The sequence below is a fragment of the Ochotona curzoniae genome, unplaced genomic scaffold (assembly GCF_017591425.1).
Source record: "Ochotona curzoniae isolate NIBS_2020 unplaced genomic scaffold, NIBS_Ocur_1.0 contig_3520, whole genome shotgun sequence".
Classification (NCBI taxonomy): domain Eukaryota; kingdom Metazoa; phylum Chordata; class Mammalia; order Lagomorpha; family Ochotonidae; genus Ochotona; species Ochotona curzoniae.
The window spans coordinates 2,010,728-2,038,609 of NW_024465894.1; the positions used below are offsets into that span (position 1 = coordinate 2,010,728).

General features: G+C 48.4%; 2 long non-coding RNA genes across 3 annotated transcripts; one reads left to right on the top strand and one right to left on the bottom strand.

Annotated features, from left to right (window-relative positions):
* Nucleotides 1–7,945: 7,945 nt before the first annotated feature.
* LOC121157251 lies at nucleotides 7,946–27,246 on the bottom strand. Of its 2 annotated transcripts, none has more exons than XR_005883992.1 (3): nucleotides 27,113–27,246; nucleotides 12,329–12,557; nucleotides 7,946–8,676 (listed from the first exon to the last, which is right to left on the bottom strand). It is a non-coding gene; the product is annotated as an uncharacterized LOC121157251 (long non-coding RNA). The 2 variants fall into 2 exon arrangements; XR_005883991.1 differs by having other exon boundaries at nucleotides 7,946–8,796.
* Nucleotides 8,979–11,524, top strand: LOC121157252. The gene is made up of 3 exons (XR_005883993.1): nucleotides 8,979–9,146; nucleotides 10,145–10,252; nucleotides 11,492–11,524. It is a non-coding gene; the product is annotated as an uncharacterized LOC121157252 (long non-coding RNA).
* Nucleotides 27,247–27,882: the final 636 nt, after the last annotated feature.

The following is a 27,882-nucleotide window of genomic DNA, read 5'->3' on the forward strand; positions in this document are numbered from 1 at the left end:
TGTCCGACTTCCGGCTCCACTCTTCATTCCAACTTCCTGGCAACGTGTCCCTTGGGTGGCAGCTTTCATCTCTGCCACAAAGGGCCAGTGTTGTGGGGCAGTGGCTGACACTGCAACACCAGCATCCCGTCAAGATGCCGGTTCAAGTCCTGGCTGCTCCACGTTCATGAGCCTGGAAAAGCAGCCCAAAGTGGCCCAAGTACTGAGCATATGCCACACACATGGGACACCGCGTTGGAACTCCAGGCTCACAGCTGCAGCCTGGCCCAGCCCTGACTACAGTGATCATGTTAGGAGTGACTCGGCCAAGAGCCCAGGACTCAAGCACGTGAGTGGCAAGGACCAGGCACTGAGGCCTTCCAGCGTGTACCTCAGCAGGAAGTCAGACATGGGAACAGAGAACGCGACCCAGGCTTTCCAATGTGAGAGGAGAACATCCCAAACACTGTGTTCGTGTTACGCCCCTGCCCACGCCACGGCGCTGAGATTCCAACCAAGAAAACGTCCACCCAAACCTGTCATGTTTCCATCAGTATAGATTTTGTACCTCTCTCCTTTCCGTGCATTCATAGCTGTTTTATGTAACGTCGGTTGCTCTGATGAATAGAGACTCTTGTTCATTATAATTTCAGCCGAGGCTTTCACTTTTTTTTTTTCAACAATCATTTTAAACAAGATTAGCCGGGTATTCGGGGATCCCAGAATGTCAATATTTATGGACTAGTCAAATTTTACCAAAATGTTTATTTAAACACTGAATCATTTGGAAATAGAAGAGTTTTAGCGCAAACATTTTATGTCTCATTGTCCATATTGTTAGGATAATCCAATGCTATATCAAGCCTAAGGCACACTTTCATTTTACTGTAACTAAAATCAGTATTCATTTTGCAGTTAATGGCATTTTGCAAGTACATTTGGAAATTTACTTTTCTATTTTTAAAAATGTATTTGGAAGTCAGAGAGACAGAGACAGAAAGAGATCTTTCCATCTGTTTCCATCCCCAGATGCCTGTAACAGCCAGGACTGGAACTGGGCTGAGGGAAGAACTAGGAACTTCCTCCGGGCTTCTCCGGATCCAAACCTGGACCGTTAGCTGCAGCCTTCCAGGCACACTAGCAGGAGCTGAACTGAAAGAGGCAGGGAGCGGGTGCTGTACTAGAGCAGGTAAAGCCACGAGCTGCAGCACTGCGACCCTCACGGGCACCCTCAAGTCCCGGCCACTCCACTTTCAACCCAGTTCCATGTTCCTGTGCCTGGAAAAGCAGCAGACGATGTCCCAGATGCTTGGGCCCGACCTCCACATGGGAGACCTAAAAGACGCTCCTGGCTTCCTACTGGCCCAGCTCTGACCATTGAGACCATTTAGGGACTGAACCAGCAGGTGGAAAATCTCTGTAACTCTGCCCTTCACATAAATAAGTCAATAAATCTTTGGGATGGAAAGGGAAATGGAGGCAGGACTCCATCCCAGGCTCTCTAACATGGAAGGTGGACCCACAGCGTCCCTCGTGCCCTCCTGCTCATCACTGTCTTAGTGACCGACAGTCTGCTGAGTGAACCTTAGCTCAGGAGGGCAGGAAAGACGTCCACATCGCTTCCCATCGCATCTTCCTCGCTAGAACCATCGGCTTCTGCTTGCTCTGGACCACAGCTCCAAGGACATGCTACCTGCCGAGGGCTGGCTGGGCGCTGCAACACAGCTGTGAGCAGGCGTCTGTCCTCCTGGGGTTACTGCCTTTGCATAAACAAGTAAAGAAAATTAAATGCAGCAAAGCCATGCTGGTTGAATGAACACTATTAACACGGTCACCCACACTAATTAAAGAAACAGAGGCTAATGCAAAGCAACTGGCTAATGTCAAAACTGCTTTATATTTGGATTTTAAATGTTTGGGCTAGAAGTCTTAGCTTTCTTTGTTTCCTTTTGGGAGACCAGCTCCTCAGAATGGAGTGAAAGTTGAAGTCCTGGCTACTTGTTCCACTTCCGATACAACTAACAAGCATGGGACGACATCCAATGATGGCCTACCCGTGTGGAGGAGGCAGTGGAGCTCCTGCGTCACGGCTCTGGCCTGACCTAGACCTCACTGTTGTGACCATTTGGGAGTGAAGCTATAGGTAAAAGGTGTTGCTCTGTGTGTGCATCTGTGTGTGTCTCATGTTTTATTTATTTATTTATTTATTTATTTTATTTTCATTGGAAAGTCAGGTATAAAGAGAGGCAAGACAGAGAGGAAGATCTTTCATCTGATGTTCACTCCCCAAGTGACCGCAACAGCTGGTGTTGTGCTGATCCGAAGCCAGAGCCCAAAGACTCTTCAGGGTCTTCCACATGGCTTTGGGCCATCCTCGACTGCTTTCCCAGAACACAAACAGGGAGCTGGATGGGAAGTGGGGCTGCCGGGATTAGAACTGGCACCTATATGGGATCCTGGTGCGTTCAAGGCAAGGACTTTAGCCACTAGGCTACCACACCGGACCTTGATGTTCTGTCTTTCTAATAAATAAACAGTAGTCAAAAAAACCTAGTTATGGGCCGGAAGTTGGTCTTGAAGTTAAGGTGCCTATATCCCCCATCAGAGCACCTGGTTTACGTCCCTGTTCTGCTGCCAACTTCAGCTTCCTGCCAATGTGCATCCTGGGAGGCTGCAGGTGATGGGTTAAGTGATGCTTGGTCCCTGCCAACCAAGCAGGACAGGTGGGATGAGTTCTGAGTTCCCAGCTTCAACCAGCCCGAGTCATTTCAAGCATCGGGGTGTAAAACAATGAACTGCGGTTCTCTGTCTCTCGAATTAAGTCATTAATTTGTAAAAAAAAAAAAAAAAAAAAAAAAAAAAACCAGTAAAGATGAACCTACGTTCCCAGTGCCGGGGGCAGCAAGGTCGGGCAGCTGCTGCCAAGCTACAGGCCGGCCCAGGGAGCCAGCCTGCCACTCGGTATGTGTTCTGGAGGGGCAACCAAGCCTACCCTCCTCTCAGGGACTCTGGAACATTTCCTGTGCTTGCAGGTTAGCATTCCACCCTTAAAAGCAAAATGTCGCTGGGCTGTCCCCAGGCTGGGGTGTCTCCATGCTAGGGTGTCTCCAGCCTGGGGTCTGGAAGGGACGGACTCCTGTTTCCAGCTTGGAGTTCAGCTCACATTTGGCTGTTTCCATTCTTCTCTCCTCTCATTCCCACTCTAACCGTATCTGGGACCTTATTTTGTTTTTTCTCTGCTCTAAAAATAACTCAGCCAGGAGTTTAGACCAATAAGAGACATGACAGTGCTTAAGGTTGGCAGGATAAATTTATGTCTCATCTTGTGGTAGTTTCATGGCGTCAAAAATAAGAAAAATTGGCCAAGCTGCTGTTCTTGCTTGCCCTCCCTCACACACACAAACATCCATGCGCTGAAGGCCGAGTGGCACTCCACCGGCACAGAATCGCTCCCTGAAAAAGTACATTGAGGTTGTGTTAAGCTGCCACTGTGTCCAAAGTTTTATGATTTAACCAATTTCCCCTGAATGCTAGGTCAAAACTATTACACACACACACATATATTTAAATAAAGTATCGGCTTTCTTTATTTGAAAGGCAGGAAAAGAGAGAGAGGGATCTCCTACCACTGAGTCACTCCCCAAATGCCTACAACAGCGGGGCTGGGACAGGCCAAAGCCGGGAGGCCAGAGCTCCACTGCGCAGGCGTCCTGCCACCCTGACCATTTGATCAGCTGCTGCCTCCTGGGGTGCTCAGTAGCGGACAGCAGGAACGGAGCGTGGAGCTCGGACTCGACTCCAGCCCAGCAAGGGATGCAAGCATCACCGCTGCCTCAGCCTCTCAAAGGGCACTAGTTGCGCCTTGCACAAAGCACGTAACCTGTGCAGGCGTTCTGAGGAGCGAACTCTGAGCATTCTGGAGAATCAAGGACGCTACCTCTTCCGCCCGCTAGGCTTCGAGTCTCACCCACCTGCCCAAGACTTACCACCTTCCTGCTCACGTTCAAACCTTAACCACAAGTCACAGTGGCGCTCACTCAGTGGGCTTCTTCGGCAAAACCACTCCGCTCCTTGGATTCTCTTTCTCGTGATACTCTCAGCTGAAATCTGGATTCCTTCATCACTCGTTTCATTGTTCTTCGCTCTCAGCCAAAGCTTCTGCCGTTGTGGGAAGGTGGAGATTGTGCGCTGTCATGGCGGCAAGGACAGCCCTACGCGCACCGGAAGCTCGCAAACACGGATCAGGCATTGCGGTGCAGTGGGGTAAGCCACCGATGGAGACGCTCCCACCATATCTCAGGATGTCTGTGCTTCGGTCCAGCTTCCTGCCCGTGAGCCTTCCAGCCACCGCCACCGTGTGGGAGACACAAAGGGAGTTTCTGTCCCCTGCCATCAAACAGCCCCATCCATTGCAGGCACTGGGGGGAGTGAACCAGTGGATGAAAGTTCTTTTTTTTTTTTTTTTTTAGTTTTTTATTGTTGCTTACATTGTATTATGTAGTACAATTTTATAGGCGCTGGGGATTCCCCCCACCCCTTCCATACCCCTCCCCCCATGGTGGATTCCTCCACCTTGTTGCATAACCATAGTTCAAGTTCAGTTGAACTCAAAAAATTGAAATCAAAAAATTGTAAGTAACCTCCGGTTACTTCAAATACAGCAAGCATATTTTTAGAAAGTTGGAAAATGGGCTGAATAATAATTAAAAAATTAAATACATCCAACGCTAGCCTCTATTAACTATGGCATATTGCCTAATTCCTCTCTCTCTCTCTCTCCTTCTCTGCATACGCATGTACAAATACTTGTGCATTTTGTGCTAAAAGGCTTTTTCATGTCAATAACACTGCTTCCCTCCCCTCCATATTAGTGGCATTCTGATTCATCCAAAGCAGATCCGTCAGAGTGTGCCATGGTGTTGCTATGTCACTCGGGCTCACTGCCAGGCTGCCCAGTCCCTGTTTGCTTTCTCTGACGTTACGAAATGGGCCAGCCCAGTTGGCCCGCAGGAAGCTTCCTTTCTGGGATATGTGCGGCTGCTGTCTCCAGCTCCAGCATTTTGGAGAGTGTCGGCATTGTCTCTTTCTTTCATTCTTTTTGAAAGTGAGGCCCTGTGCAGAACAAAGAGCACCTGTCTGCAGACTGGGGCAGCTGCCAGGGACCAACCACTGAAGGGTTGCTGATGGGCAGCTGGCCTTGAATGCAGTCACCGGCTGCAAGCTGACTCCATACAGCCATGCAAAGAGCCACTGCGGGACTCCAATGAAGACAGTGACAAGGATGGAGCTTTCAAAAAACTATCCTTGGGGTTGACGTGGGGGCTCAACAGGGTAATATTCCACCTGCAGCGCCTGCATCCCATAGGGATACCAGTTCATATCCTGGCTACTCTACTGCTGAGTCAGCTCCAAGTTTACAGCCTGGAAAAGCAACAAAGGATGGCTTAAGTCCTTGATCCCCCCCGCACCCATGCAGGAGACCCGGAAAGAGCTCCTGGCTCCTGGCTTTAGATTGGCACAGTTCTGGCTGTTGTGGCCACTTGGGAAGTGAGCCAGCAAATGGTCCTGTCTCTCCTCCTCTCTGCAAATCTGCCTTTCCAATAAAAATAAAGAAATCTTAATAATAATAATAATAATAAAGTTAAAATCAGTCTCAGATGTAAGTTTGGGTTTTTGCCTTTTTGGTTTTGTTTAAAGACAGAACTCCTAGGCACTACTTCACTCAAATGTCCACAGATATCCCTGGGTCAGGTGGGTAATTCCATATATGCCTACAACACGTGTGGCAAAATGCAGTGACCTGAGCCATTGGCACTACCTGCCAGTAGCAGCCTTAGCCACAGGGTGGAGTCAGGGGGCAGAGCTAGAAGCCCAGTCTGTCACCCGCACAGGAGACCTAGATAAAGCGCCTGGCTCTTGGCTTCAGCCTGGCTCAGCTCTGCCTCTTACAGACATGTGGGAATAAATGAGAAGATGGACGAGGTGTATGTGTCTGTGGCTCTGCCTTCCACATAGATTAAAATAAATAAATGAAAATGAGTACAAATGTAAGGATCAGGGATGTTGGCCGAAGAGTCTGTTTTAGTGATGAGGTGATGTTCCATGGAGTCAAAGCGTCACAGTCTCAATATACACCCCTGACATCTCATTTCCTTGTACTTTGTATTTTCTTAATCACTTTTTTGTAAAGTTTTTATGTATTTATTTTTAAAGATTTTTGCATTTATTTTTATTGAAAAGGCAGATTTACCAAGAAAGGCAGAAACATAAAAATCTCCCATCCGCTGGTTCACTCCCCAAGTGGTCGCAACAGCTGGAGCTGGTACGGCAGGTGGAGGCTTAACGCATTACACCACAGCAATGGTCCATCTTTATCTTTTTTAACATGTTTTTAAAAAGTTTATCTATTTATTGGAAAGCCAAATTTACAGAGAGAAGGAGAAACAAAGAGATCTTCCATCTGCTGATGCACTCCCCAAGCAGCTGCAGTAGTTGGAGCTGAGCTGATCCGAAGCCAGGAGCCAGGAACATCTTGTGGGTCTCCCACACGGATGCAGGGTCCCAAGCCTTTGTGCCGTCCTCGACTGCTTTCCTAGGCCACAGGCAGGGACCTGGAAGGGAAGTGGAGCTGCCGGGAAACTAATTGGCACCCATATAGAATCCTGGCACATGCAAAGCTCCTGGCTTCAGATTAACTCAGCTCCAGCCATTGTAGCCACTTAGGAAGTGAAGCAGTAGACAGAAGAACTTTCTCTGTGTCTCTCCTCCTCTCTGTAAATCTAAATTTTCAATAAAAAGAAATACATTGTTAAAAAAAAGTCCATCAAGCTATAGAGCATATTCCTCACCTCATCGGCTTACACTTTGGAAGTGAGTACACTTGAAATCTGTCTTCAGGGCCAGCATTGTGGCACAGTGGGTTAAGCCTCTGCAACACCAGCATGCCATTCCAGACCCAGCCCCTGCTCATGTGCCTGGGAAGGCAGCAGAAGATGGCCCACGTGCTTGGGCCCTGCTGACCACGTGGGAGACCAGGATAGAATTTCTGACTTCTGGTGCTGGCCTGGCCCAACCTGAACTATTCCAGACATTTGGGGAGTGAACCAGGGGATGGAAGAACTTCTCTTTCACCTCTCCTCTCTATATCAGCTTAAAAATAAATAGGGCCCGGCGCCATGGACTAGCGGCTAAAGTCCTTGCCTTGAACGCACCAAGATCCCATATGGGCATCAGTTCTTATCCCGGCAGCTCCACTCCCCATCCAGCTCCCTGCTTGTGGCCTGGGAAAACAGTCGAGGATGGCCCAAAGCCTTGGGACCCTGAACCTGCGTGGGAGACCTGGAAGAAGTTCCTGATTCCTGGCTTCGGATCGGCACAGCACCGGTCACTGCGCTCACTTGGGGAGTGAATCAACGGATGAAAATCTTCCTCTCTGTCTCTCCTCTCTGTATATCTGGCTTTTCAATAAAAATAAAATGAATCTTTAAAAATAAATAAATAAATAGATCTTTAAAAAAAAGAAAAACCCTATTCTTGCAGCTGCAGCAATTTTGAAATGTACAATATATTATTTATGGGGTCATCATGTGATGTGATAAATTATAACCTTTCTACCTCCAGTCCCAGTGGCGCTTTCTCCCTTTTGATCAATTTTCTTGAGGTTGGAAAAACCTCCCTTGCCCTCACATGATGATCTAATCTGTATGTTTATAAACATTCCTTCCTCATGGACCCACTTTTATTGGTCACTGGGCCCACTGCCAGGCACCCACAGCACTTCCAGGGGCCTACAAAACAGGTTAATTTTATATTACAATCAGAAGAAAAAAGCGAAGTCTAGGTTAAAGAAACAATTTTAATATTTAATAGAAAATACATATTCTCTTTTTATTCTAATGCAGCTGTAGAATTTTTCCCCCCTTTTTAATGGAGGAAGGAACCTCACAAAAGTCAGAGTTCAGCTTTGTGTCAAGTTAACTTACTTAGTTGGAAACACATGGATCAAATCTAGTCGTGCCCGTGGAAAGTGAATGGAAGCAAAGTGAGGAATCCCGGTGAGTCAAACATTCAGATGGTGTCCCGGTGCCAGACGGGCTTCCATTTTGAGCTGTGACTGAGGGGAGAGGAGAACCATTCGCCCACAGCCCTGTCCGCAAGAATGGGAACTTCTGCATGTTCTGACCTGGGTGGAGCTGTGCCCTGCCTTCATCAAGAGAACGAAATAAAATACAGATTTCTCATTTTTTATTTCTGGGTTGTTTTTTTTTTTTTTTTTTGGTTGATTGACACCTTTGTTACTCCCACACGATTTGCCTTAGCATCCATTTTTGGCATAAATAAACACGTAAATCCAGAACCCAAAAGACAGGCCTAGCTGGACAGATGCGGCACCTTCAAAGCCCCAAGTGTCTGGACTTCCTTGAAACAAAGATGGAGGATGAGTTTCCAGCACCTAGTTCCCGGGACGCCGGGCGGGCGGGGTGCAGAAGATGGAAGGGGAGACGGTGGGGCGCCGGCTGCTGGCCCGGCCCTTGAGTGCAGGTGACCCGGCTCGGTAATCACCTGCCTCCCGCTGGGCTCGGCAACGCGGCGGATTACACGATCGTGGTATATTGTTTCCTTCCAGGGCTCGGGCGATCTATCACTCGGGCGCCTTGTCTGTATCTTAACAAACAACGTGATCCGAAAAGCTTCCTCCTTCCGGGAACGCAAAACAAATTACATAAGACACATGTTGTTCAAGAGGGGTGAAAAATAAAAAGGCCACCTGAAGGTGTAACGACTGGGGAGAACGCCTATGCACGGCAGAATAAATATCTGAAAAAAAAAAAAAAAAAACCCAGCTCGTCAGAGAAGCCAGGCGGCTTCCCCGCCTTGTCTAATTTGCAACAGCGGAGTTCCTGGCTGAGGGCAGGAGCAGGACTCCCCGGGGTCAGGAGCAGTGATGGCGTGCTGAGCCCTTGGAGGGTATGGCTCGCACTGCGGGAATTTTCAGCCGTCCTTGAAAAGCCCCCGCAGGTCTGCTTTCAGCAGCTTTGCTGTGGGTGACGTTACACTGATGACTTAGCGAAGCCTCACCTTTGACCGAGACCTGGGACACACAGAGCCCACGGCCTCAGAGATCATTAACACACCGAGGGAGGGAGAGAAGTTACAGGAAGTCTGAGGTTTGTCAGTTGTCGAGATGTTTGATAGGGTCTTGGGAGAGCTCTCTTTGGGATGACGCGAAGAAGCAGCAGCAGGACAGCCAGGCCGGGGGTGGGTCACCCTGGGCAGCGCGCCCATCCCAAGCTGCCTCGGCTCGCTGTCAGGAAGTCGGTGTGCCTGGGTCCTGTTCATGGAGACCGAGGGCCACTTTCTTCCTGACTTCTGTATGCCCTTAGTCAGCACTTATTTACTTTTGAATTAAATAGACTTTATTTTTAGAGCAAATTCAAGAGGGCACCAGGTTGCCCTGCACGCTCTTCTCCTCCACCCCCACCGCGCACAGCTGCCCTGACTGGTGACATCTGGCGTTACCACGATGCGCCGATGGGAACCAAGTCATGGCAGCTGCCAGTGTGTGCCTGACGGTTGCAGGGGCATGCGCAGCCTCTTACCAAGCCCGTCCCTTGTCCTAAAAAGCCCCCTGTCTTGTTAGAACAAGCTGCCATTCTGAATTCTGCATTTCCAACAGAACTGCTAATTGTTTGAAACCTGTTTTTCCTCCCCCACGGGGTGTTTTATTTTAGTAGCAGATAACTGATTCTCACACAGTCACTTTTTGGCTGCAACCTGGTTATCCCTGGAAGCTCTCCCAGTGAAATACCAAAACCTGCCTTGGCCAAACAGCCAGGAGGAAGCCGGTTCCTCTGCAGTGACGGGTGGCCAGCAAGGCCCTGGCCGGGGAGTGCCCGCCTGCCCCGCCCTGCCCCGGTGGCATCTTGTTTCCCTGCTGCAGGCCCTTGCTTGGAAGGCATCTTGCTTGGAAGCCAAGTGCCCAAATTCAGCACTGTTCCGTGTTGTCTTGCTCGGGGAAGAGGCAGTGTCAGACCCCCACACCCCTCTGCTCTGGCATTTAGTGATGGCCAAGCCCAGAGCCAAAGTTCCACACACACAGAGGCTGAGTGATGGAGGGCTAGGCCTCAGGGCCGACAACGCCAAATGAATTCATTCATTCCTTCAGAAAATTATTCACCAGGCACGTGAGGCTGACCACGCGTCAGGTTGGGCTCAGAAACAAGACCAGACCCTGTCCTCAGGGAGCCACGAGGCTCGCCCAAGACCAAGACAGGTGAGTCACCAGGCTGAGGGGACCCAAGGATGCAGGAGAGGCAAGGGTTGATGCCTGGGCCAATCAGGGTTTTCTGTTCTCAGGCTTGCGAGCCCAGCACAGCTTACAAACCGGGCGCGGGGTATTCCCTGCAGGTGTTCCTGGGAGAGCCACAGTGCCCGCAGGAAAGTGGAGGACGGTGGCCAAGACAGGCCTGGAGCCAGAGGAAATCCGTAAGCAGCAGCACTGCCACCTGTGCCCCCCTCTACAGAAGGCCTCTAAGAAAGCCGGAGCGCGTCGCCCCCTCGGCTGGCAGCCGCGTGCCTCTCGAGGCGGCTAGCCAAGTGGCTCACAATGCAGGGGGCTGAATCTGGCCCCTCCTGGCTCTCGCGCTCCTCTGTTCCGCTCCAGTCACAATGAGCCCCTTGTCTTGCCAAGAACGTATCACGCACGCACGGCGCCGCCTCCGGGCCTTCCCATGGGAGGCGGCACATTATTCTAAGACTTGCTCTCCAAGTAGCAAAAGAGAAAAAAAAAATCAGAAACAAATAAAGCAAGAAAGTAATAAAAACAGCAACAATAAAAAAGAACCAGATAGCCAGCTGCCTCACCTATTTCAGACTGCCTGTGAAATAGCACCTTAGGACAAGAGCTGCTCCGGAAAGCATTTCAAAGCCAGAGTATGAGGACTTCAGGGTCTGTGTGCACAGGTTTCTGTCGAGACACACAACTAGGTGCGAACAAAAATACACACGCGCACACTGAATTGACATTTTTACTAAAAATGTTATATATATATATTATATTTATATATAGTAAATATTATATTATATATAATATATAACTATATTATAGTTTATCATATATTATAGTTATATATATATATATTTACTTGTTTAAAAGTCGAAGAGAAAGAGAGACCTTCACCTGCTGGTTCAGTTCCCAAATGGCCGCAATGGCTAGGGACCTGAAACTCCATCCGGTCTCCCACACACTGGCAGCAACTCAGGATCCCTCAGTTACTGACTGCCCCAGGTGCGTCAGCTGGGAGCTGGCTCGCAAGAGGGGCAGCACAGCAGAAATGGGCACTCGGGCATGGGATGCTGGGAACAAAAGCAGCACGTTAATCCACTGTCCCACAACACTAGCCTCCTCGTCTAGCCTGGCACAGTAGTCTAGCAGCTAAAGTCCTTGCCTTAAAAGCGCCAGGATCTCATATGGGGTTTGGTTCTAATCCTGGCTGTCCCGCTTCCCATCCAGCTCCCTGCTTGTGGCCCAGGAAAGCAATAGAGGGCAGACCAAAGCCTTGGTCTCCCACATGGGTCAGAAGGGACAAAGCACTTGAGCCCTCACGTGCTCCCTCCCGTAGGGCATAGCAGGAAACTGAACCTGAACTGCAGTGGCCAGGACTTGAACCCTGAAACAGCACACGTGGGTCCCAAGTGGACGCTCAACTTGCTATATCACAACACCGTCCCCAGGGAGAAATTTTGGAAAGAGAAGCTTGATAGAGTCCTCATCTTCTGGATAGTGACTACCCATCATGACACCGATGTGTAAGGATATATTTGCTTATTTGAAAGACAGTTATGTGGTGGAGGGTGGTGTTGGTAAGAGACCTTCTGTCCATCGCCTCATTCCCCAAGCACCTGCCGGGACCCAGACTGAGTCAAAACAAAGCCAGATGCCTGCAGTTCCACCAGGGTCTCCCACATGGGTGCAGCTTCACAAGCACTCACGTCAGCAAGGAGCTGAACAGTAAATGGAACAGCCAGCTCTTGGTGCTCACACGGGATACTGGTTACTCGGGACAAGGCTTAGCCCACTACGCTTCAGTACTAGCCCCACACAAGTACTGTTACTAGTTTTTAAGTGGAAGATAAACTGCCCTTTCGGGAAATGCGCAGCCAAATCCGTGTTACCGGTCTCTCAGAGGAAGGCTGGCCAGAACCATTTCCATTTTTTGTGATGTTCACATGTCAAACTGACCTGCAAAGACGCAGTCCACGACCAAATCCAACAGCCACGATCCTCCTTCCTCAGCACATGGCCTCGCAGACGAAAGACTTCATTTCCCAGCCTCCCCCAAATGATTACCTTCTGAGCCGTGGTTGGTCAGGAGCGAGCAGTGCACGTGACTTCCTCCGGATGTCTCTAAAAAGGCTCGCCTCTTCTTCCGCTTTGCTGGAATGTGTTCCGCCAGCCGGGCCGAGCAGCCCCATGGGCTCACGGGACGTGGCGCAGGAGCTCCGTGAACATGGAGGCGCAGTCACAAGGTAAGGAGAGCCCGGGGATAACCTCGCGGAGGAGCAGGCCGAGCCAGCACCTGTGACATCAGCATCTCAGATGAGAATCAGTGCGGGTCCTGGCTGATCCACTTCTGATCCAACTCCCTCCTACTGTGCCTGGGGAAGCAGCGGAGAAGACGGGCCAAGTCCCTCGCAAGGGAAAAGCAGATGCATTTCGGGCTCCTAGTTTCAGCTTGGCCCAGCTCCAGCCGTGAGCCAGGGGATGGAAGATATCTCTCTCCTCCCTCCCACCTTTTAAATAAACGCACAGTGGCCAGCACAGTGGTACAGCAAGCTGGTCCTCCACCTGCGGCATCAGCATTCCATATGGGTGCCGGTTCCAGTTCTGGTAGCTCCATTTCCGTTCCAGCTTGCTGCTAATGCACCTGGGAAAGCAGCAAAGGCTGGCCCAAGTGCTTGGACCTGCACCCACTCGGGAGACCTGGAAGAAGCTTTAACTCCCAGCTTCCGGTCAGACCAGCGATGGCCATGTCAACCAGCTGGGGACTGATTTACCAGATGGAAGTTCTCTCTGTGTGTCTCTCCCTCTCTGCGTAAAATTTAAAAATATTTTTTGTAATATTTTTATTAGAAAGTTATCTATACAGAGAGGAAGATCTTCCTCTACTGATTCACTCCCCAAGTGACTGCAACAGCCTGAGTGGCGCCGATCCCAAGTCAGAAGCCAGGAGCTTCTTCTGGGTCTCCCACGTGGCTGCAGGGTCCCAAGGCCTTCGGCTGTCCTCGACTGCTTTCCCAGGTCACAAATAGGGAGCTGGATGGGAAGTCGTGCTGCTAGGATTAGAACCACCGCCCATATGGGATCCTGGCACATTCAAGGTGAGGACTTTAGCCACTAGGCTAATGCGCCGGGCCCAAAAAATCTTTTAAAATAAGCAAATACATCTTTTTTAAAGGCCAGTTCCTGTTATGATGGTGTAAAAGGGTGTTACACAACCTTAAATTGGCTACCTTCTCCTTTATTTTTCAAGAGTGCAAAATTAACCCTTAGTTCATTTTTTTTTATGTTATTCACAACCTATACCAATCCTAATATAAAGGCTAAATTTTTTTTTCCAATTCCTAACATTGTTTGGGAGCTTACATTCTTGGCAGTAAAGGCAAACTGTTTTGTGAATGATCCATATAAGATTTTTTATTCAAGGAGAATCAAGATGGCCCAGTAGGGTAAGGACACGTTTAAACAGAGAAATATTGACCAGTGTGAAGCAGAGAGGGCACATTCCAGGAAATAGGAGAGGACAGAGCAACAGCAGAGGGGTACCTGGAGACCGACAGACACAGGAAAGCAGCGGACACAACGGAGTGGTGTTGCAGTAACTGATACTCCAGCGGCAATCAGCTAACTGCCATCCAAACTCCACCAGCAAAAAGGTGGGAAGGGACGTTTACCAGGCGCTCGGGAGGTGAACCCAGCCAAAGAACCGCCCGTCCTGCTGGACCGTTGGCTTTGCCCAGGAGCAGAAACAGAGCAGCAGATCCCAGATGGGCAGTGTGAGAACAGGGTGGCTTTCACAGCCCAGTCAGCACCCTAGAGCCGAATTGGGTGCCATTTTGCATAAGGAGGCAAAGGCAAGGGGAAGGACTGAGCATACACTGAGCCGGGAGTGAACTCATTTCTGACTCAGTGAACTGCAGCAACGTGGAATCCTACGGTTCCGCCCAAGACAGGTCCGAGTAGGCCTCAGACCTGCTGGCCAGCAGATCAAGAACTGTAGTAATAGCACATCAGGCACCATTTCTTACAGTGTGACAAAGAATTTAAGACTGCACGGGACAACAGTGAGCTGTGCATGCGCAGAACTTGGTGAGAACTCACCAAGCTCAATGCATTGCGCTGGTCCCACAGGTCAAAATAGGTCCGTGTAGCCCTCAGACCTAATGTCCAACAAGTTCTGACAAGATCAGGACCAACAACAACCTGGCTATTTAGGACTCCTGGTGTCTCCCTAATCCTGGGACCTATTCCAACCAGTGGAGACTGGTGAGCCAGGAGCTTGAGGCTACGGAGACCTTGGTGGAAGTCTAACGTAAGAACCCAGACCTGGGACTCGCTGGAGGGAGTGGAACAACTGACCGCAAACAAAGAGCCATGTACCAAGTGCAATAAGTAAAACCAAAGTGCAGCCCTGTGGGTGACACAGCTTAGAAACCTGCCCAAGGAGAAGACTCTCATAACCAGAAATAAAATGACCAAGGGCAAAAGAAGAGACAGAGACACGATGAATATTACTGAAGACTCCCCTGTAAAGGAGCAGAACCCTTTGCCAACTTCAGAGTTCACTGAGGCAGACATCGAGAAAATGGGGGATACAAAATTTAAAACACTTGTTATAAAACTTCTTATCAACAATGAGAAGCATGTAAAGCAGGCATTCAAGGAATTCAAGGAATATGTCACACTGGAAATGAATCAAATGAAAGCTGATATATCAGAAGTGAAGAATAGAGTGGAGCAAATTAAAAGTACAGAGGAGGGCCCGGCGCGGTGGCGCAGTGGTTAAGGTCCTCACCTTGCACGCCCGGGATCCCATATGGGCGCCGGTTCTATCCCAGCAGCCCCGCTTCCCTTCCAGCTCCCTGCTTGTGGCCTGGTCTCTCCTCCACTCTGTATATTTGACATTCCAATAAATAAATAAATCTTTTTTAAAAATTTGACTCTACCAAACCTGCCCTACAAATGATACTTCAAGATGATCTCTTGACAGAGAAGAGGAATAGCACCCAACAAAACCAAAGGCAAACGGGAAGAACATCCCAGTAAAATGACCACGGAAGACTAAATCAATGAACAACCCATTCCTAAAATGGCAGGACCAAATTACCACCCATACATATCAACCCTGAATGTAAATGGCTTAAGCTCAATCAAAGGTCATAGATTAGTAGACTGGATTTCAAAACAAAACCCATCTATTTGTTGTCTAGAAGAGACACATGTCACCAACAAAAATCAGCAGAAACTGTATCTCATGAATTATGATGTTTTTGTTTTTGTTAGTTTCATCTCTTCAAAACAGTTTCTTCTGATTACACTATTCACTGACTCATAGATCATACGGGAGCATCATTTTCTTCAAGAAGGTTCTTGATTTTCTTTTTTATTTCTTCAGTAACACATTAGTCATTCAACAGCACGTTATTTAACTTCATGGTGTTCTTTTTTTCTTCCTGTTGTTGATTTTGTAATGTGGCTTTTCATTTAAGGGGATGCATAGTTAACTGTGTAATGGAGACTGTCATACCCAGATGTGAGGATACAATGCAGCATGCATCTCTACTTCCAGACAAAGATGGACTCCCAATGAAACTGTTAACTGTATCTTGACAATAGGATGCTGGACTCTCTGCCATTGTCTATGCCCACAATGATGGACATATGACTGTGTATGAAGAACTATACCATAGTAATAATACAGGAGAACTCAGTGAGGGAGGAGAGAATTGGGGGAGGGGAATGAGAGAAATCCCAGGGCCTGTGAACCTGTATCATAAAATGAAAATAATGAAAAGAAGTAAAATTAAAAAAAAATTTTTTTCATTCAAATTGAGAGAAAGATACATGAAATATAAGAGCATTGACAATGATCAAAGCCTAGTACAGCTTGCCACATACTGCGTGCTTTGTTCTGAGTGCTTTGCATCCATTAACTCCGTCTTCACAGCAATATTGAGATTTAGGGATGTACCGTTGCATTTGCCATTGAGAAAACAGAAATACAGAGAGGTTAAGTGACTTTCCCAAGATCACACAGCCTGTAAGCTGTAGAGATAAAACAGAAAAAAAGCATGGATTAGGAGGTCTCGGGGGAGTAAACCGGATAATGGCAGCCAGCAAATAAATCAAGATTTTGAACTACGACCTCTATCTGGTGGTTGCTACAGGCCGGGCTCCTTGCAAGTGAAGTGGAGTGCGCGTTGGCCTACATTCCAGTGGATATCAAAAATGAACAGGCTGTGACTCAGAGGTCGGGCTGCCATGCTGTATATAAAGGAGACACATTCTCAGAATGGAGACGCTAGGGTTGAGCAGAGGCCCAGCCAGGGCCCTGCGGTCAGACGTACATGCTGAAAGAAGCCACAGGTTTTTGGAGAAAAACACATACACAGACACAGCCAAGATTCCTGGCTTCTTTGGGAAGCAAGAATGGGATGCTTGCACCTGTTCGACCTGCATTTCATATGGCAGCAGTTGGCACAGATGACCATGCTGTCCCCGCAGACTGGGTGTTCCCAGAGCTAACCAGGCCCCAGCTCTGGCCAGCCTTCTGAGGGTGTGGCTACAGGAGGGGCCTGGCAGGACCTACCCCGTCCACCACAGTCAGTAGGTGCTGTAACTACAGAGCAGAGGATCAATGAGAATTACACCGATCACAGGTTTTTAAAAATATAGATTTATTTGCATTTAATTAAATGTAGAGACAGAGAACACACCCATCCATTGGCTCTTCAAACAGCCACAGCAGGCAGGGTAGGTCCAGGCCCACACCAGGAGTCTCCCATGAGGGTGACAGGGATCCAAGGACCTAAGGCTTCTCCTGCTACCAGCCAACTGTATTAGCAGTCAAGTTAGCCAGGACTGGGCCTGGCATTCTGATAAGGGAATTGACTGTCCCAAGCAGCAGCTTAACTTGCTATGTTCCCATAGTAACATTTTAATTCTCCCTTCCCCTTCTACTCTCCAAAGCAGTCTATCTTTGAAATATAAATATATATATATATATATATATATTTATATTGAAAAGGCAAATTTACAGAGAGAAGGAGAAACAAAGAGCTCCTCCATTCGCTGGTTTACTCCTGAGCTGATCCGAAGCCAGGAGCCAGGAGCTTCCTCCAGATCTCCCACGCGGGTCCAGGGTCCCAAGGCTTTGGGCTGTCCTCTTTCACTTTCCCAGCCACAAGCAGGGAGCTGGATGGGAAACGGAGCATCCAGAACATGAACCGATGCCCTAATAGGATCCCAGTTCCCACAAGGCAAGTATTAGCCACCAAGCCATTGTGCCAGACCCAGACCTGTACCTTTAATCTGTAAAAATAAATAGTATTTAGAATCTAGAAATGTCAGAACTGCTTTCAGAATCAGTTTTACAGGTTTAGAGAACTTTTTATATTACTCCTGGTGACAAAATGATTGTCCTTTCAAGCTATTAAAGAAATCAAGGAAATTTACAGAAGATGAGGAAGTTGGTTCATTCTCTATGCAGAAACATGGAATAGTTTCATTATCAATTTAAGGAGGATCCCTGGGTCCAATGCCATGGTTACGAGGCCTAACCTCCACCTGCGATGCAGGCATCCCACATGGTCACGGGTTCAAGTCCCAGCTGCTCCTGCTTTTGGTCCAGTGTCCTGTTACTGTACTTGGAAAAGCAGAGGCGATGACCCAAGTACTTGAACCCTGCACTCAGGTTGGAGACCAGGAAGAACCTCCAGGCTCCAGACTGAACCATTCAGCTGTGGCAGCCATCTGGGGAATGAAACAGCAGATGGAAGATCTCTCTGTCTCTCTCTGTACCTCTGTCTTTTCAGTAGAAAATAAAGTAAGTATTTAATAATAATAAACTTTAAAAGAAAAGAATCTCTGAATGTCAAGAAACAAAAGCACAAACAGCATTAACCTAAATGGTTAATAGATTAAAAACAGCAACTAGGAGTAGACACCCAGTGATACTTTGCGAATCAGCAGACAGAAGCAATCCATCAGAAAGGGTAAAGACTTTTTTTTTTTCCTGGAAAGGCAGTTTTTACAGAAGAGAGGAGAGACAGAAAGATCTTGCATCTGCTAGCTCACTCCCTAGCTGAGCTGAGCCAAAGCCAGGAGCGTCTCTGAGATCTCGTTTCAGGGTCCCAAGGCCTCGGGCCATCCTGCCCTGCTTTCATAGGCCATTAAGTGGGGAGGTGGATGGGAGTGGGCCAGCTGGGGTGTGAGTGGGTGATGCCAGTGCTTGCTGATGGAAGATCAGCCAATGAAGCCTTCTCTCAGGCCCTGATTAATTCCTCTTTTAAGCAAAGTAGGAATCTCTCTGTGTCTCAGGTTGGGCTCGATGGCCTCCTGCTGTCTACACCAGCCTTCCCCCAGCCGACTTTCTCTGACTTTATTGTTCTCCAGCTCATCACATTCTCAGGTTTCTTCTTCTTCTTCTTCTTCTTTTTTTTTTTTAAGATTTATTCATTTATTTTAATTGGAAAGTCAGATCTACAGAGAGGAGGAGAGACAGACAGGAAGATCTTCTGTCCGATGATTCACTCCCCAAGTGACCGCAACGGCTGGAGCTGAGCCAATCCGAAGCCAGGAGCCAGGAGCCTCTCCCAGGTCTCCCATGCTGGCTCAGGGTCCCAAAGCTTTGGGCCATCCTCGACTGCTGTCCCAGGCTACAAGCAGGGAGCTGGATGGGAAGTGGGGCTGCCAGGACTAGAACCGGTCACCCATATGGGATCTTGGTGCGTTCAAGGCGAGGACTTTAGCCACTAGGCCAGGATGCCAGGCCTCTCAAGCTACTTCTTACCCCAGGGCCTTTGCATATTCTGTTCCCGCTGCTTAGAAAGTTCTTCCTCTTTCTAGCTTCTCCAGTCCTCCCTTCCAGTCTGTGGTTTCACTTTCCAGTTTCAGTTAGCCTCGGTCAACTGCAATGTGAAAAATGTGAAGTGGAAAATTCCAGACATAAATAATTCATAGGTTTCAAATTGTGTGCCATTCTGAGCAGCATCCCACCAGAGGCATGAATCACCCCTCTGTCCAGAGGACCCACCTCGTGTGGCTGAGTGTCCTCCGTTCCCTGGGTGTCTGCCTTGCTTAGCAAACCAGCTATCCTGGCAGCACGGTGTCGTGTTTGTGTAATTCTCGTTTTATGTGTCAGCGGCCCAGAATGCAAATGCAGTGTTGCCGGTGACTTCGTAACATATGCTTGTGATTGTTCCATTTCGCAGTGTTGTCAGTCTCTCTTACTATTCCTAATCTATGAGTTCTGCTTCCTGGGTATAGACAAACAGGAAAAAAAAAGAAAGCTAGTCTGAGGGGATTTGATGCTGTTCTTGGATTCAGGCGGCCAGTAGGGGATCTGGGACCACACCGTCCACGCATAAGGAAGGACCAGCGTATAACTATTATCCTCAATAATAATGTACAAGTTCACGAACTCTGCTGTACAATAAAGTCATTTCAACTTCCTCCCGTGGGATTCACAGTGTGTTTCCTCACAGAGGAGAGCCTACGGGTCTTTTCATGGCACGCAGCATGCAAAGTCTGATCCAAGTGTGTTGGTCACAGACACTTGCCTGTGTCCGTCACTGTTAGAGCATGCGATAAAGGCAAGGTCTGCCGGCCCGGGGAGGCCGAGGGCTTCAACTGTGCCCACGTGACTTTTCTTTCTCTTGCTAAAATCGCACTGCCGTGTCCCACGTGGTGTGCCCTGCCTCACGGCACGTGCGTGTGTGTGTATGTACCGAGACAGTCAGGCCTTTTTCTTTTTTCACTTCCCGTCCAGAAGCAGGAAGAAATAAATCATGGCGATAAAATAAAAAGTAGGGATTTGATGCAGAAACTTCCAGGGAATGCTACAACGTCCATGTGGCGATGACTGGACCTGTTTGTGCTTCTTGCTTCACCATGAGTGATTATCCGGACACTGAACAATTGGACATTCTCTGTGATAAATATTTTTTTTTTCTATCTGTGGTTTAGCTTTTGGATATTCAACCTTCTTTCTGAAAAAAGCATGTAACTTACCACATTATATGTGTTTAAAGATTGAAACATATTTCTTAGGCATTAAAAGACGTACAAGAAGCCTGCATTTGTATACATGTAAGTACATATTTGAAAATATATAAAAGATAAAGCAAAGTTTTTGCTTGTGGATGTCTGACATGAAGCCGTTCTTCTCAGGATGGCTGGTTCTAATTAGTTTGTTTGTTGTCTTCGGCTTGGCTGTGGCTGGCTGGCTCACGGCCGTTTTCTAAGTAGCAACTACGATTCCCTCAGCTCAAGAACAAAATCCTGAACATTGTTCAACCGAAGTTTTGCAGGCACTGAAACAAATGAAAAGACATTCTCTTGTTTAAAAGCATCTAGCACTTCCTCCTGGAATACTTGTGCTCTTCTGGCCTGGCCAGCCTGGGGAAACCCTGTGTGAATTGCCAACCCTGAGCTGGCTCAGAGATTTAAAGGAAATATTAGCAGGGGGGTGGGGAAAAAAGACAGTGTGGCCCAAGTCAGTGTCACAGAACTTCTCCCCCGCCAGTTCCAGTTCCGTATCGACCTGGGTCCCCAGAATGGACCTTCTAGAGTTTACCCTACACTCTGCCACAGGGACAGAGCTCAGAGAATCCCAGTCAGGCTGCCTGGCTCCCTGGAGGCGGCACCAGATAATGGGCCAGAGACAGAGGAGCTAGGCTGTGTGATCCAGGCCAGTTGGTTAATCTCCCTGCGTCTCAGTCTCCCTGTCTATACCGATGGGAGACAAGCGAGGTATGCTCCCTGTCAGAAGATGCACTGTACTGCACACAGAGCGCCCAGCCGAGCCGGGAACCTGCTGAGCGCCTGCGGCAGTGTGGCCCTTCAGATCCCCCTCCCCAGAAGGGCCCTGGCCTTGCAAACCTGAGATAAGAAAACTGTGCTTGGCAGGGAGGGATTTGTAGCTCGTGACATGGGGGAAGAAATCATTTCCTAAAGACTGGAGTTTGCTTCTGCATGTTTTGAAAATGAAGTGGCCCAAAGAAGACGGCTTCTCCTGTGCAAGCAAGCAACAGAGCCAGGGAGCCAGCGGGGCTCCTGCCAGCCAGCAGTGCCAGCACTGGGGACTTTCAGCTGAGTAATAAAGCTGCACTCCTGGGCCCGGTGCGGTGGCCTAGTGGCTGAAGTCCTCGCCTTGAACGTGCCAGGAACCCATATGGGCCAGGATTCCATATGGGCTTTGCATCTAATCCCAGCAGCCCTGCTTCCCATCCAGCTCCCTGCTTGTGGCCTGGGAAAGCAGTCAAGGACAGCCCAAAGCCTTGGAACCCTACACCCGTGTGGGAGACCCAGAAGTTCCTGGCTCCTGGCTTCGGATCGGCACAGTACTGGCCATTGCGGTCACTTGGGGAGTGAATCATTGGACAGAAGATCTTCCTGTCTGTCTCTCCTCCTCTCTGTATATCTGACTTTGTAACAAGAATAAATAAATTAAAAGAACATTAAAACTGAACTCCCCACTGCACCATCCAGCCTTCTCCCCATACTCCTGGCTCTGAACAGTCTGTGACGGACCGACTCCCAGGTGTTTTATAAAAGCCATCCTGGGCCAGGTGCGTAATGGTTAAAGTCCTTGCCTTGAATGCACCAGGATCCCATGTGGGCGCCGGTTCTAATCCCGGCAGCTCCACTTCCCATCCAACTCCCTGCCTGTGGCCTGGGAAAGCAGTCGAGGTTGCAGCAACTTGGATGTGAATCATTGGATGGAAGATCTTCCTCTCTGTCTCTGCTCCTTTCTGTACATCTGCCTCTCCAATAAGTAAAAAAATAAATCTTTAAAAAAAAAACCACCCGAGTCCTTGGGTTTAACCCGTGCTGCCCTGGACTCCAGGGAGCTCCACTCTGTTCCGTCTTATTTTTTTCTCCTTCTGTGAGTAACAACCACTCAGCGTGTGAATTACACCAAAGATCTAAGAGATAGGGTTTTTTAAAAATAGTTTTTACTTACTAAATAAAAAAACAACATAAGGCTCCTACATTATTGTGAAAACTGTGAGACATAACACAAGGGAAATTTAAATTCACTGGGGAACATCAGTGGCCTGAGAGGGGTGGGGTTTTTTAATTTAATTTCATTTTTTGACAAGTGGCTGCAGAGTCCAGAGTCTGAGGTTCCTTCGCATGCATAATGTAACCCGAGAACACATGCAAGAAGGAAGTCATTTGATACTAGTGCCAGACTGGACCCCTTGCTGCTCTGCTGGGGACAAAGGCCAGGATCCTGAAGTCCGGGAGTTGGGAGCAGAGCCTCCCTGGAAGGAAAGAGGGAACATTCAGGAAGGTTCCGGTCTGGCCTGGGACCATTCGTGGGGAGGGCAGGCCCAGCACTTTATCTTGAGTTCTGGCTGTAAGTCCACGCTGTGCTGCTAACTCACTGGGTGACCTCAGCAAGGTCAAGTTCTCTTCGGAGCCACTGTTTCAGATTTTTTTTTTTTTTGAGTATTTATTTGAAAGGCAGAGAGTTCCAAAGGAGAGAACAACAGCCCAACCATCTTTTGGTTCAGTCTCCAAATGGCTCCAAAGGCTGGGGCTGCCCCAGTTGGAAGCCAGCAGCCTGGACTCCCACTTGGATCTCCCGCGTGGGTGTGCAGGGGCCCACACACTCAGCTTCCTCCGCTTTCCCAGCCACAGTAAAAGGAGCTGGATCAGAAGTGGAAGAGACTGGACTCACACTGGCGTCCATGTGCAATGCCATTGTCACGGGTAGTGGCTTACTGCACTCTGCCACAGACCGGCCCTCGTTTCAGGACCTTTGAAATGACAGATTTTGATGCCAGCCCTCCGGCCAGCTCCTTTGCAGCCGCATGGAAAGCCTGGATCTGGGAAATCCTTTTAGCAACAAAAGGCAAACATAAGGTGTCGTGTTGAGGTGGCAGGATTCCAGGCATTTCTGTATTGTTTGGATGAAAACAGTTTCCTTGTCTGCATTATTTATCTGCATGGACCTACAGTTGTTGATAAATGAGTGGCCTCCATGGACTGGCCTGCCCAGAAACTTCTGTGGCTTATTTCTCAGTAAATTCACCTCAAATCGGGTTTTCAGAAGTACCAGGAAACACCGTCTTCTCAGCAGGAGCGACACTGGGAGGAAGCTGCCTCCAGGTTTTAATCAGCTCAGCTGGACTTGGGTGGGACAAGGTTTTCTCACACGCTCTGCACAGAAAAGTCAGCATTTCGCAGCCAGCCACATTCACATCTGTATCCGAGCTCGGGCCACATGCTCCAGTGTCCCGGCTGCTAACGTGCCAGGCCTCCCAGGAGCACGGGCCTGCCTATCTGGGGGCCCACGCCCATTTGCTGTTCCACATGAAACTTGGAGACCGGCCAGGGGTATGGCCAAATAATTGCTGTGCCAGAACCAGTTAATCATGGGCACCAGGTCCCCTCCAGCTGGACCCTAAATATTCTGAGCTGGCCATCATGGTGGGATTGCACCCCCCCCCCCCCGGACAGCAGGAGGCAGACAAAGCCCTCCAGCCGCTTGCTTGGGCCCCAGCCTCTTGGATCCAGGCCCTGGGGACTAGTTCAGCCTACACTTGGCATCAGGTAGAAAGGAGGAGAAAAAAAAAATGGTGTAAGCAAGTTTCGAAATCTCAGATCATTTCGTGAATGAGTCAGTGTTTCCTTTTGGAAAAAGCGCAATAATTGGCTTTCCTGAATAACAGCGTTGGGACAGGAGGCTCCCGGTCCCGTGGCGACCCTCCTGCTGGCGAGCCAGGCCGGCTCGGCTTCGTTTTGATAGCCTCCGGAGGAATTTCATTCACTTGATAACGTGTCCTTGTTGAAAACTAAACTGTCACACACTTCCTCCTTTAGGTTTCCTGTTCTTTCTGAGAAAGGCATTGAGGTTGTCTTCTCTCTTTCCTTCTTGTTTTTTTTTTTTTTAAAATAGTCTATAAAGTGATTACTCTTCTTTCAGAAGCGTGTGAAGGGTAGAGTGCAACCCATTTCACAGATTACCTTAATTCATCTGGGCCACATTTCAGCTTGGGAAGTTTTCTTTAAAGTTGCTCTCTCTCTTCCTCCCTCCACAGAAACAATCATGACATTTTCATACAGAAAGCATCCCTTCTTCCAGCTCTCCAGGGCTATCAGGGCAGACTTCTCAAATGACTCATTAATGGAATAGATGTTTCTAATGACAATGGTATGCAAATAGAGCTTAATCGGGTGAAGGAAAATTCTGTAATTCAATAAATAAAGTTCAGAATGTTGCTGTGGTTACCCTGAATTCTATTTGCATACAGGCTTATCTTGTTTTTAAAGCAGAAGAGGGGGGAAAAAAAAAAGAAAAAAACAGGAGGAAGAGAAAAAAAAAAATCCCAACTTCCACCACACGTTCTCAAAACACAGCCTCATAATAAAGTACAACAGTTTGCAAGCGTGGAAAAGTGCTGAGTGTGAAGAAACCTGAAAACTGAAAACATTTTCTAGAATAGAGAGAGCAAGCCAGTAGCTATCCTCGGGTCATGTTGCTGAGAAAATTACACAATTCAACTTTTTGTCACTCCTGTCTGTTGTGTTAGCTCAGTTTCGAGGCTCCAGCCTGCTTGGGTCGTTGGGCTGATGGTCTTGTGGACCCCTGGGTATTTCCCCAGACTCACAGCTGGATTGCAAGCGCCCAGGGGCAGCCCTCCCTATCTGATTTTTCAGGCTAGATATCAGGTCACCAATCTTGCAACATGCAGCCCCATGAATTAAAACCAGAATCGCTTGTCCTTCTAGAAAGAAAGCCCAGCTTGTGCCTCTGTGTTTGCATTGCTGTGGACATGCATTATCTGCCTTCTAGAACCTTGTGAGGGTGCCATTGCTCCTTTGTCAGGTGGGAAGACTTCAGGAGACAGGACGAAACAGGGCCACCTCCAGGAAGCGAGCCAACCGAATCACACGGATCTAGGGTGTGGCCCAGCAGGGTGACAGCCCCCAGAGTCCATTAGCAGCGGGTCCCATGCTGGACAGACCCCTGGGCTGAGCTGAGGAAACCCCTGCTCTGGAGTCCAGAAAAGCATACCCTAGCATGCCTTCCAGAAGGAGCTCACCATTCTTGTTTTTTGAAAATATGTATGTATGGATGGATGGCTAGATGGATGGAATTATTTATTTGAAATGGGGAGTGGGGCTGGATCTATCCATTAGTATGCTTCCCATATGCCCACACCAGCTAGTGGCTGGTCCAGGTTGAACCTGGGAGCCTGAACATCAGGCTGGTCACCCAGTGTTTGAGCTGTCACCTCCTGCCTCCCAGGGTGCACATCAGTGGGAAGATAAATCAAAAGCAGAGCCAAGACTCCCGCCCAAGGACTCTGATGGGGGTCCAGGCACCTGATTCATGTGACATGCCCAGAGAATGAGTAGAAAGCACACGTAAAGATTCCGTTCACAGACGGCCTTAAAGGTTTCTGTTCTGGCGCAGACAGCCCAGTGGTGTTGCTGAGGCTCTTCTCAGAATTTACTTACAGACAAAATGCATCAGGTTTCCCATCTTACAGTTATGGCACACTCCTTCCACCACACCCTGAAAAGTTTGAGTACAAAGTAGGAAGTGATAAGCAATCTACATACTTGGAAAGAGAAGGGGGCTGGCGTCATGGCACAGTGGGCTGGACCACTGCCTGTGCTGCCCAGCATTACCTATGGGTGCCAGTTTGAGTCCCAGCTGCTTGACTCCCTGATCAAGCTCCCTGCTAACGACCTGGGAACAGCATTTAAAGGTGGCCCAAATACTTGGGCCCCAAATATTTGGGTGCCAACCATGTGGGAGGTCCATGTGGAGTCACTGGCTCTCGGCTTGGGCTGGCCCAGCGTAACCGATTGTGGCTATTTGAGGAAGGGCACCAGCAAATGGAAGATCCCTTTGGCTCTCTCTCTCTCTTTCTAAATCTCCCTTTCAGAATAAATAAGTCTTTATGTATCTATCTATCATGTGATGGTTTTTGTTTAATGAACTTGGTCCCTTAAGATGCTTATTCAGACACATATATACATAAGTGCACAAGGAACTGTGATGGTGGAACAGCCAGTAAAATCAATGCCTGTGACATTGGCATCCCATATGGACACCTGTTTGTGTCCCAGCTGTTCCACTTTCAATCCAGTTCCCTACTAATGCACCTGGGAAAAGTAATACAAGACAGCCCAAGTGCGTGAGCCCCCGCAGTCATGTGGGAGATCCAGCTGACACCCATGGCTCCTGGTTTGTGGCCATTTAGGGAGTAAACCAGTGGATGGATTTTCTTTCCTTTCTTCTCTCTTTGTAACTCTTTCATATAAATCAGTCGATCTTAAAAAATATAAGGTGGAGCCCCAGCGCAGTAGCCTAGTGGCTAAAGTTCTTGCTTTGCGTGCACTGGGATCCTGGCAGCCCCGCTTCCCATCCAGCAACCTGCTTGTGCCTAGGAAAACGGTCAAGGCTGGCCCAAAGCCTTGGGAACCTGCACCCGCGTGGGAGACAGGGAGGAAGCCCCTGGCTCCTGGCTTCGGATTGCTGCAGTTCCAACCATTGTGGCCACTTTGGGAGTGAATCAGCAGATGAAGATCTTCCTCTCAGTCTCTCCTCCTCTCTGTATAACTGAGTTTCAATAAAAATAAATCTTAAAAAAAGAAAAAAAATACAAGGTGGGCATTGTGGAGCAGCTATTTGGTTGCTGCATGGGATGCCCAGACCCTGTTGTCAGGCCCCTGGTTCAAGTCCCTCCTCCCCTTCCAATCCAGTTTTCAGTTAACACGCACCCCAGAGGCAGTGGGTGGTGGGTCCCTGCAAACAAAGAAAAACAAACAAACAAACAAACAAACAAAAAACACAGCACTCCATGGCCTGGCGCCCTGGATGTCACTTACTCGGGATTTGAATCCAAGTGTCAAGTGAAACGTTTGTTTCCAGAGGTGCTCTATGCCATTCTGCTCAAGTGAAAGAAGTTGGGAGGTGGGACCCTGGAGCGTTTATAGTTTACAAAACATCTGAGAAGAAGGAAAAACAAGATATAAGAAGCTTACATGATTTTTACCAAGGCATGATGCAGCATTTTCAAAAGCTGCAAGACAGCAAAGCAAGACCGCAGTCATGTACAGCAAACCTTTCTAATCACAGAATAACCAAAAAGTACTTTTAAAGAATGATGCGTTACATTCTAGTGAGTCCTCTAGAATCTGCTATGTGATGTCAGCTCTGGGAACTCTGTCTTCAGATGGCCGATGCACAGACCCAGCAACAAGGTCCTCGCGGCTCATGGCGTAGCCGCACTCCTGGGCTGCGTCCTCCTACATTCAGGCTAAGCCGCTGCAGCACGCATCAGTAGCTTAACCGTCCGGACACCTTGTCGGTGCCTCTCCCCGTGTCTGGAAGGTGGTATTTCAGTCCTTTTCCAGACTGTCAACGCAATAAAGATGCATTAGCTGTGAGTTATGAAAATAGAATCAGCTTTTCTAAAAAACTAACACACCCTAAAGACGCCTGGAGGGACCAGCTTAATGGATCATTTACACTTTTATCGGCATTTTCAGTTTTACGCCTGTGTACACTTAAAAAAAAAGGGTTTGGTTTTGTTTGTTTTTTGTTTTTTTGGGAAAAAAACATTTTAATTGCTTTCAAATGTTCCAATAGATTCAAA